This window comes from Mastomys coucha, unplaced genomic scaffold (genome assembly GCF_008632895.1).
Source record: "Mastomys coucha isolate ucsf_1 unplaced genomic scaffold, UCSF_Mcou_1 pScaffold22, whole genome shotgun sequence".
NCBI classification, from domain to species: Eukaryota; Metazoa; Chordata; class Mammalia; order Rodentia; family Muridae; genus Mastomys; species Mastomys coucha.
Genome location: NW_022196905.1, coordinates 28,221,061 through 28,227,820, shown reverse-complemented (window position 1 = coordinate 28,227,820; position 6,760 = coordinate 28,221,061). Strand labels below are relative to the sequence as shown.

General features: G+C 45.4%; 1 long non-coding RNA gene across 3 annotated transcripts in view; it reads left to right on the top strand.

Annotated features, from left to right (window-relative positions):
- Nucleotides 1–8: 8 nt before the first annotated feature.
- LOC116070501 overlaps nucleotides 9–6,760 on the top strand; it is a 24,536-nt gene continuing 17,784 nt past the window's right edge. For 2 of the 3 annotated variants that reach the window (XR_004110427.1, XR_004110426.1), the window contains exons 1-3: nucleotides 9–654; nucleotides 1,858–2,116; nucleotides 5,303–5,402. This is a non-coding gene — a long non-coding RNA (uncharacterized LOC116070501). The remainder of the gene's footprint in view (nucleotides 655–1,857; nucleotides 2,117–5,302; nucleotides 5,403–6,760) is intronic. The other variant, XR_004110428.1, reaches the window with a different exon arrangement.

The window sequence follows — 6,760 nt, the reverse complement described above, 5'->3', positions numbered from 1 at the left end:
AAACCCTGAGACCCCCTACTACGCCTAGGGTCCCCTAGGGGCCAGGCTCATTGCTGTTTCCATGGAGATGTGTGCACTCTGACCCCAGTCTTTCTCTGTCCCAGGCCAAATAAAGAGGGCTTCCAAGTGGAAATGCAACTTGGGCTGCCCCTCCTCCCATGCCCCAGGTGGCCTGCCTCCAAAAAGGGGTTGGGGGAAGGCCCAGAACCGAGGCAGAACCACTGAAGGACCTCCTACCCCCAAACTCCCCAGAACTGATCATTCTGCTTTCTAAACTGAAGAGTGACTGCCCCAGGCCTCCAGCTGAGGTCCCACCCAGGCAAAGGCCACTGGAATTCTCTAGGAATGCTCTTGGATCCTTGGGCAGCTCTGTAAGGCTTTTCTATTTACCTAGAGTCCCTATCAGATAAAAACTACACAGGACAGAAATGTAGCTAAGAATCCTCTTCTCACGAGTCCAGGCTCGGAGGCTTGAGGTATCTGTCAGTGGGGTCCAGTTGTCACTTCCAGGTACAAACCACCGACCCAGAACAGCTGTAGACCCATCTTTCACCAAAGATGCTTCCAAGAGTGAAAATTCAACCCATCAGAGCGCTTGAGACAGCCAACACCCACTGGGTGTCATTCAGAAAAACTACACCTTCCAGCTCTTAGGTGAGAGACTACTTCTTTTTCTAATGTTTTAAAAAAAAAGGTTTATTTTATTCTTAACTGGATTTAGCAGTGCATGCCTTTAACCCCAGCATTTGTCAAACAGGGACAAGCAAGTTTCTGTGAATTTAAGGCCAGCCTGGTCTACAGAGCTTGTTCCAGGACACTCAAGGCTGTCAACACAGAAAAATTCTGTCTTGAGAAAAAAATTTATTTTATGTGTACATGTGTGGGTATGTACATGTGAGTGCAGGTGCCAGAGGAGGCTGGAGGTGCTGGCATCTGAAGCTGTCACGGGCTGTTGTCAGCCACCTGTGTGGGTGCGGAGAACTGAGCTGAGGCCTTCTGTAGGAACTGTATACAATCTTAACCACTCAGCCACCTCTCTTGCTGCTTATTTTTATTTTTTAATTTTATGCGTATGACTGCTTTGCCTTCAGGTATGTAACTGTACCACATGCATGCCTGGTACCTGCAGAAGTCAGAAGAGGCTGTGTAGAAATAGAGCGTTAAGATGGTTGAGAACCATCATGTGGGTGCTAGAAATCAAACTCCAGTCCTGTGTAGGAAGAGCAAGTGCTCTTACCCTTAGCCATCTCATCAGCCTCCTCCTGTTTTGTTTGGAGACAGGATCTCACTGTGTAGCCTAGGCTGGCCTCCAGCTCTCACACATACCAGTGCTGAGATCACAGATAAGCCCCACCAGGCCTGTCCCCAAAGCCTTCCTTGATACCCTTCTAGACTCAGCTAGATTCCAGCTCTAAGTGTTCATCCTCAGGTAGTTTTACCTTTGGATTGAGACAGCTGGTTTCCCCCTTGTTGGTTTCCTAGAGACTGAATAACTGAAAGTTAGTGGTTTACAGTTGTGGAGGCTAAAGCTCCTGAACCTGGGTAGGGCTGCCCTGCCTCTTCCCAACTATCTGGAGGTTACCTACAATCTGTAGCTCCTATGACCATCATGATCTCTGCTATGTTTTCATGTGGCCTTTTCTAATCTGTCTATCCCTGTTTCTGATTTTTCATCCGATGAATACAGTAGCCAACATCTGCCAGGGCCTATTTCCAAGTAAGGTCACAATGACAGGTTTCCTGGTTAATTGTTGTAAATACCTTTGAAGGAACACAATTATACAATTCAAACCCATAGTTAGTCAGGATGTTGGGACTCTGTAGAGTTGTGGCAGTAATCAGTTATTGTTTCTCTAGGCCCCAGAGGAAAGGGTGACAATTAAGGACCATGTCCCTGCAAACTCTAACTCTTGCCTGCCTGCTCTTACTAAAAGAAAGGGTCTCGTATGTGCCATCCCAGACACACGAAGTATGCTCACTCTTCTCAAGCACATGGCCTGAACAGTGCAGGGCGCAGACAGGCCAAACAGCAAACTCCCTCGGTTTTCTTAAGGGATAATGGAGAAAGGCCTATGAGATGTGAGGATACCCACCAGGCCACAAGAACAACTTAAGGGTAAGTGGGAACCTTAAAGGGAGCAGATCTGGCCATACTAAAGAATTGATCAATCTCCTACACAGGTCCCACACCTGGTTCCGGCATTACCTTTTAGGGTCTGCTCCACCCATCACCTGGCCACGCCCTTTGAGAGAGTGAAGAACAGTTCTTTCAAGTCAAACTGACTGTGTTTGGGCGTTCCCTTGCGCCCACAGGGTTTGATTTTACAGTGTTGGAGGGAGCCTGGCCCTATCTCCCCTGCTCTGTCCAGAGACCTGCCACATGCTCAAGGATCAAAGTAGAGCAGGGCATGGGCCAGCACTGCCCACTCACTCTGCTTTTGCTTAAGAAATGGAGTTCAATGCTAAAATAGTACTTCTTTTTCTAATTATGAAAATGGCAGGGAGTTAAAATCCATGCTAGCAGAAGATAACTAAGCCCCTTCTAATCTATGTGCTGTGAGCCACATTTTCCAGACTAATGAGTAGCTTCGGATGTTTGAGTCCAAACATTGAGATGGCTAGCCTGTGGATAGTGATTCAACTCACCCAGCCTGTCCCACCCCTACCCCATCCAGGGCAGAGTCCTGTGTTGTTTTTGGTTGGTTGGTTTCATTTTTGTTGTGTTTTATATTTTATTACATTATATTCAGTGAGTGTACATGCCTGTGTGTGTGTGTGTGTGTGCGTGTACATTATGGCAAGCATGAGATGGTCAGAGGATAAGTAGAAGGAAACAATCATTCCTTCTATTTGGGTTCCAGGAACTCTGGTGCTCAGGTGCCTTTATCTATTGATCCATCTCATTGACCCTTGGTTTGGTTTTTAAGACAAGGTCTTCTCGAAACAAAACAAAACAAAAGACAGGGTCTCATATGAAGCCTTGGCTGGTCTGGCACTCACTCTGTAGACTAGACTAGATTTCAGAGATCCACCTGCCTCAGTTTCTCAAGGGCTGGGATTAAAGATTAAGCACCACCACCACACAGCTTGTCTTTTTAATTATGTTTATGGGCATGAAGAGATGGCACAGTGGCTAAGTCACATATTACTCTTGCAGAGGACCTGAGTTCAGTTCCCAGCACCCATTGTCAGGCAGCTTACAACTGCCTGTAACTTACTGGAGAACCTAACACTCTGCCTTCAAGGTACACACACACACACACACACACACACACACACACACACACACATAATTTAAAATAATCAAAATAGCCAGGCATTGGTGATACATGCCTTTAATCCCAGCACTGAGGAGGCAAAAGTAGACAGTAGTTCAAGGCCAGCATAATCTACAGAGTGGCTGGGTTATAGGACAGCCAAGGCTACATAGAGAAACCTGATCTCGAAAAAACAATCAACTATAATAGAGGTGGGGAATCTTCATGAGTTCAAGGCCAGCATGGTCTACACACTGAGTTACAGGACAGCCAGGAATACAGAGACCTGTCTCGAAATAATAATATAAACATTACATTTATTTAGCATGTGTATGTAAGAGTGTACACACACATGTCACAGAATTCATATGGTGGTCAAAGGACAGCTTGTAGAAGTCAGTTCTCTTTGTGTACCATGGGTTCCCCAGACAGAATTCAGGTCATCAGTCTTAACAACAGACACTGTATCCACTGAGACATCTTGCTGGCCCAGGAGCATCCTTTTTTTCCCCATTAATTTATTTATTCAATTTATATCCCCATACCATTCCCCCTTACCCCCAAGTCCCCCCTCATATAGCTCCTGCCCCAGCCCTTGCCCTCTCCCCTTCGTCTCTGAGGATGGGGGGGGGGTGCCCCTAGGTATCACTTCACCCAACCCAGCACATCAAATGGCTGCAGGACTAGGTCTATCCTTATCTACTGAGGCCAAATAAAATGGCCCAGTTAGGGGAATGGGATGCATAGGCAGGCAACAGAGTCATGGACAGCCCCCACAGGAACTTTTTTAATTTTAGATTTACTGAAAAGTTTCGAAGGTAATAAAGTTCCTTCACCTGTTTTTCTTATTAATGGTAATATGCTGTACCTCTAGAGTAACTTTGTCAAAACCAAAAGACCAGGGCTGGGTGCATCTCAGGGTTAAAAAGCATTTGCCTCACATGTAAAGCCCTGGATTTCATCTTGGGCACCCAGGAAAAATTAAGAGATAAGTTTGGCCTCTAACTCTTTACTAAATACCAAACTTGACTCAGAGTGTATCTGTTTTAGTATCACTTATCTTTGTACCCTGATAGGTTTTAAGTGATGGGTGTGGTGGCATCTGCCTACATCCTAGACCTTGGGAGGCAGAGGAAAGAGAATAATTCCTGGTCAGCCTCTGACCAGTTCTTTGATGTTGGCTGTCACAGAAGCCTATCCTGGACCAGCTGTGACACCTGCTCTTAGGTGGGAACCCTGTAGCTACCATGCCCAGAACAGGGAACTCTATGAATGAGCCTTACTTTCCCAGCCATTTTGAGCAGAGCACAGAAAGACCAAGTCCATTCAGGGAGCTGTGCTCTCTCTGAACTGAAGGCAAGCGCTAAGAAAATTGTAACTTAATTTTTTTTAAGTCTATTTTTAAAGATGGATCTTAAACACTTTAACCTCCCTTTTAGCCCACCACTCACCAGAAGTAGTGGGAAAGAAATGATATGGGGGAAGTAGACCTGTTTAGAGAGTTCTTTGGAGCAACTCCTCTCTGTATTGTCTTGAAATTGGCAGTTCAGTTCACAGGTTAGCAGCGGCAGCTCCATCCACTCACAGACACTTCATGGATACAACAGCAGTCCAGTTTAATAGAGTTGAGTTAGCAACAGTGGTGGCACAACCTAGCAGAGGCAGGCCTTACCTTTGGTTCAAGTCTGCAGAAGGGCTGGGCAGTGGTGGCGCATGCCTTTAATCCTAGCACTTGGGAGGCAGAAGCAGTCAGATTTCTGAGTTCGAGGCCAGCCTGGTCTACAGAATGAGTTCCAGGACAGCCAGAGCTACACAGAGAAACCCTGTCTCAAAAAAAAAAAAAAAAAACAAACAAAAAAAGAAAAAAAAAGTCTGCAGAAGGGACCAGGAGGAATCCCAGGAGAAGTTCTCAGCTGTGCCTCTTTCAGACTCAAGGGCCACAAGCACTACACAGCTAGCTCTATAAGCCATCCTAGCTCAGCCTCCATCACTGTCCTCTGAGTCCTATTCTGAACATCACATGTCCTCCATGTGTCTTGCCTCAGCATGTGTATCCGTCCTACTGACATCACTGCCAATCAACCTGAGTTGGAGAAAGGGGCAAGAAACTGCAGCAAGCCGCAGCACACCAGTAGAAGTTTTTTGGTGAGTTTCTCTATGGAGTCCCAACAAATGCAGCTCAACTACATAATGTAAGGCAGACTAATACATGCCTGTTGTTAGCAAAGATTCCATCATGTGTCCTTTCACATGCTTGCTTTAGCAGAACATCCTTTCTCCTGTGTCTGCTTCAGCTAAACTTTCCTTCATGAGTCTTAGTCTTTCACCTGTGTGCACTTCAGGAAAACACTCCTTCACATTTGCCCCAGCAAACACCATCCAACACAACTTTCAATACTTTTTTTTCCAAAGATTTATTTATTATATGTAAGTACACTTCAGACACTCCAAAAGAGAACATCTGACCTCGTTAGGGATGGTTGTGAGCCACAATGTGGTTGCTAGGATTTGAACTCAGGACCTTCAGAAGAGCAGTCATTGCTCTTAACCACTGAGCCATCTCTCCAGCCTGCTCAACACAACTTTCAAAAGAACCTTTAAGTTTCCACTGCAGAATATAGGTCAGCAGGAGAGAGTTGGCCTAGCACGAGTGAAGCCTTGAGTGGGGAAGGTCCCCAACACTGGTACTCAGCACTGAAAGCAACTAAGACATTTCTGAACTGGGGCTGGAGTTGTACACAGTAGTAAGGTGCTTGTCTTTTATACACGAAAGCCTAGATTTAATCCCCAGTACCACCAGGAAGAACAACAACAACAAAAAAAAAAAAGGTGTTGAGAACACTGCTAAGCTAAAGGTAGCTGGAATCAACAGAGGGTACAGGAAGATAGGGACAATGTGGAGAAAAGCCAAAGCTACCCATGTCCTCAGCTGAGAAATGGGTTATACATATTGAGATCCTGACAAGCTAGAAAGACTTTACTCAAGTTTCATTAAAGTCCTTAAGTTTGGCTGAAACCAGAATCCATTCCCAAGTAAAGGTGTAGCTTTTTGGAGCAAAATGCTGTTTAGATTCACATATCCTTAGTTACCTGTTGCTATACATCACATTACCCCAAAACATACTCTCTTGACACTACAGTAAATGTTTCCTTGGTCAAGAACTGAGGAGTAGGCCTGGTGGGTTGGTATACACCTTTAGCCCTAGCACTCAGGAGGCAGATCTCTGTAAGGTCAAGGGAATTCCAGGACAGCCACAGCCATTAGACAGAGATACCTTGTTTGAAAAAACTTAAGAGGGGGCTCGAGAGATGGCTCAGGAGTTAAGAGCACTGGCTGCTCTTGCAGAGGTCCTGAGTTCAATTCCCAGCAACCACATGGTGGCTCACACCATCTAGAATAGTGCCTGATACCCTCTTCTACATGCAGGAGTACATGCAGATAGAGCACTCATCTATATAAAATAAATCCTTAAAAGAAAAAATCCAAAAAAAAAAAGAAAAAA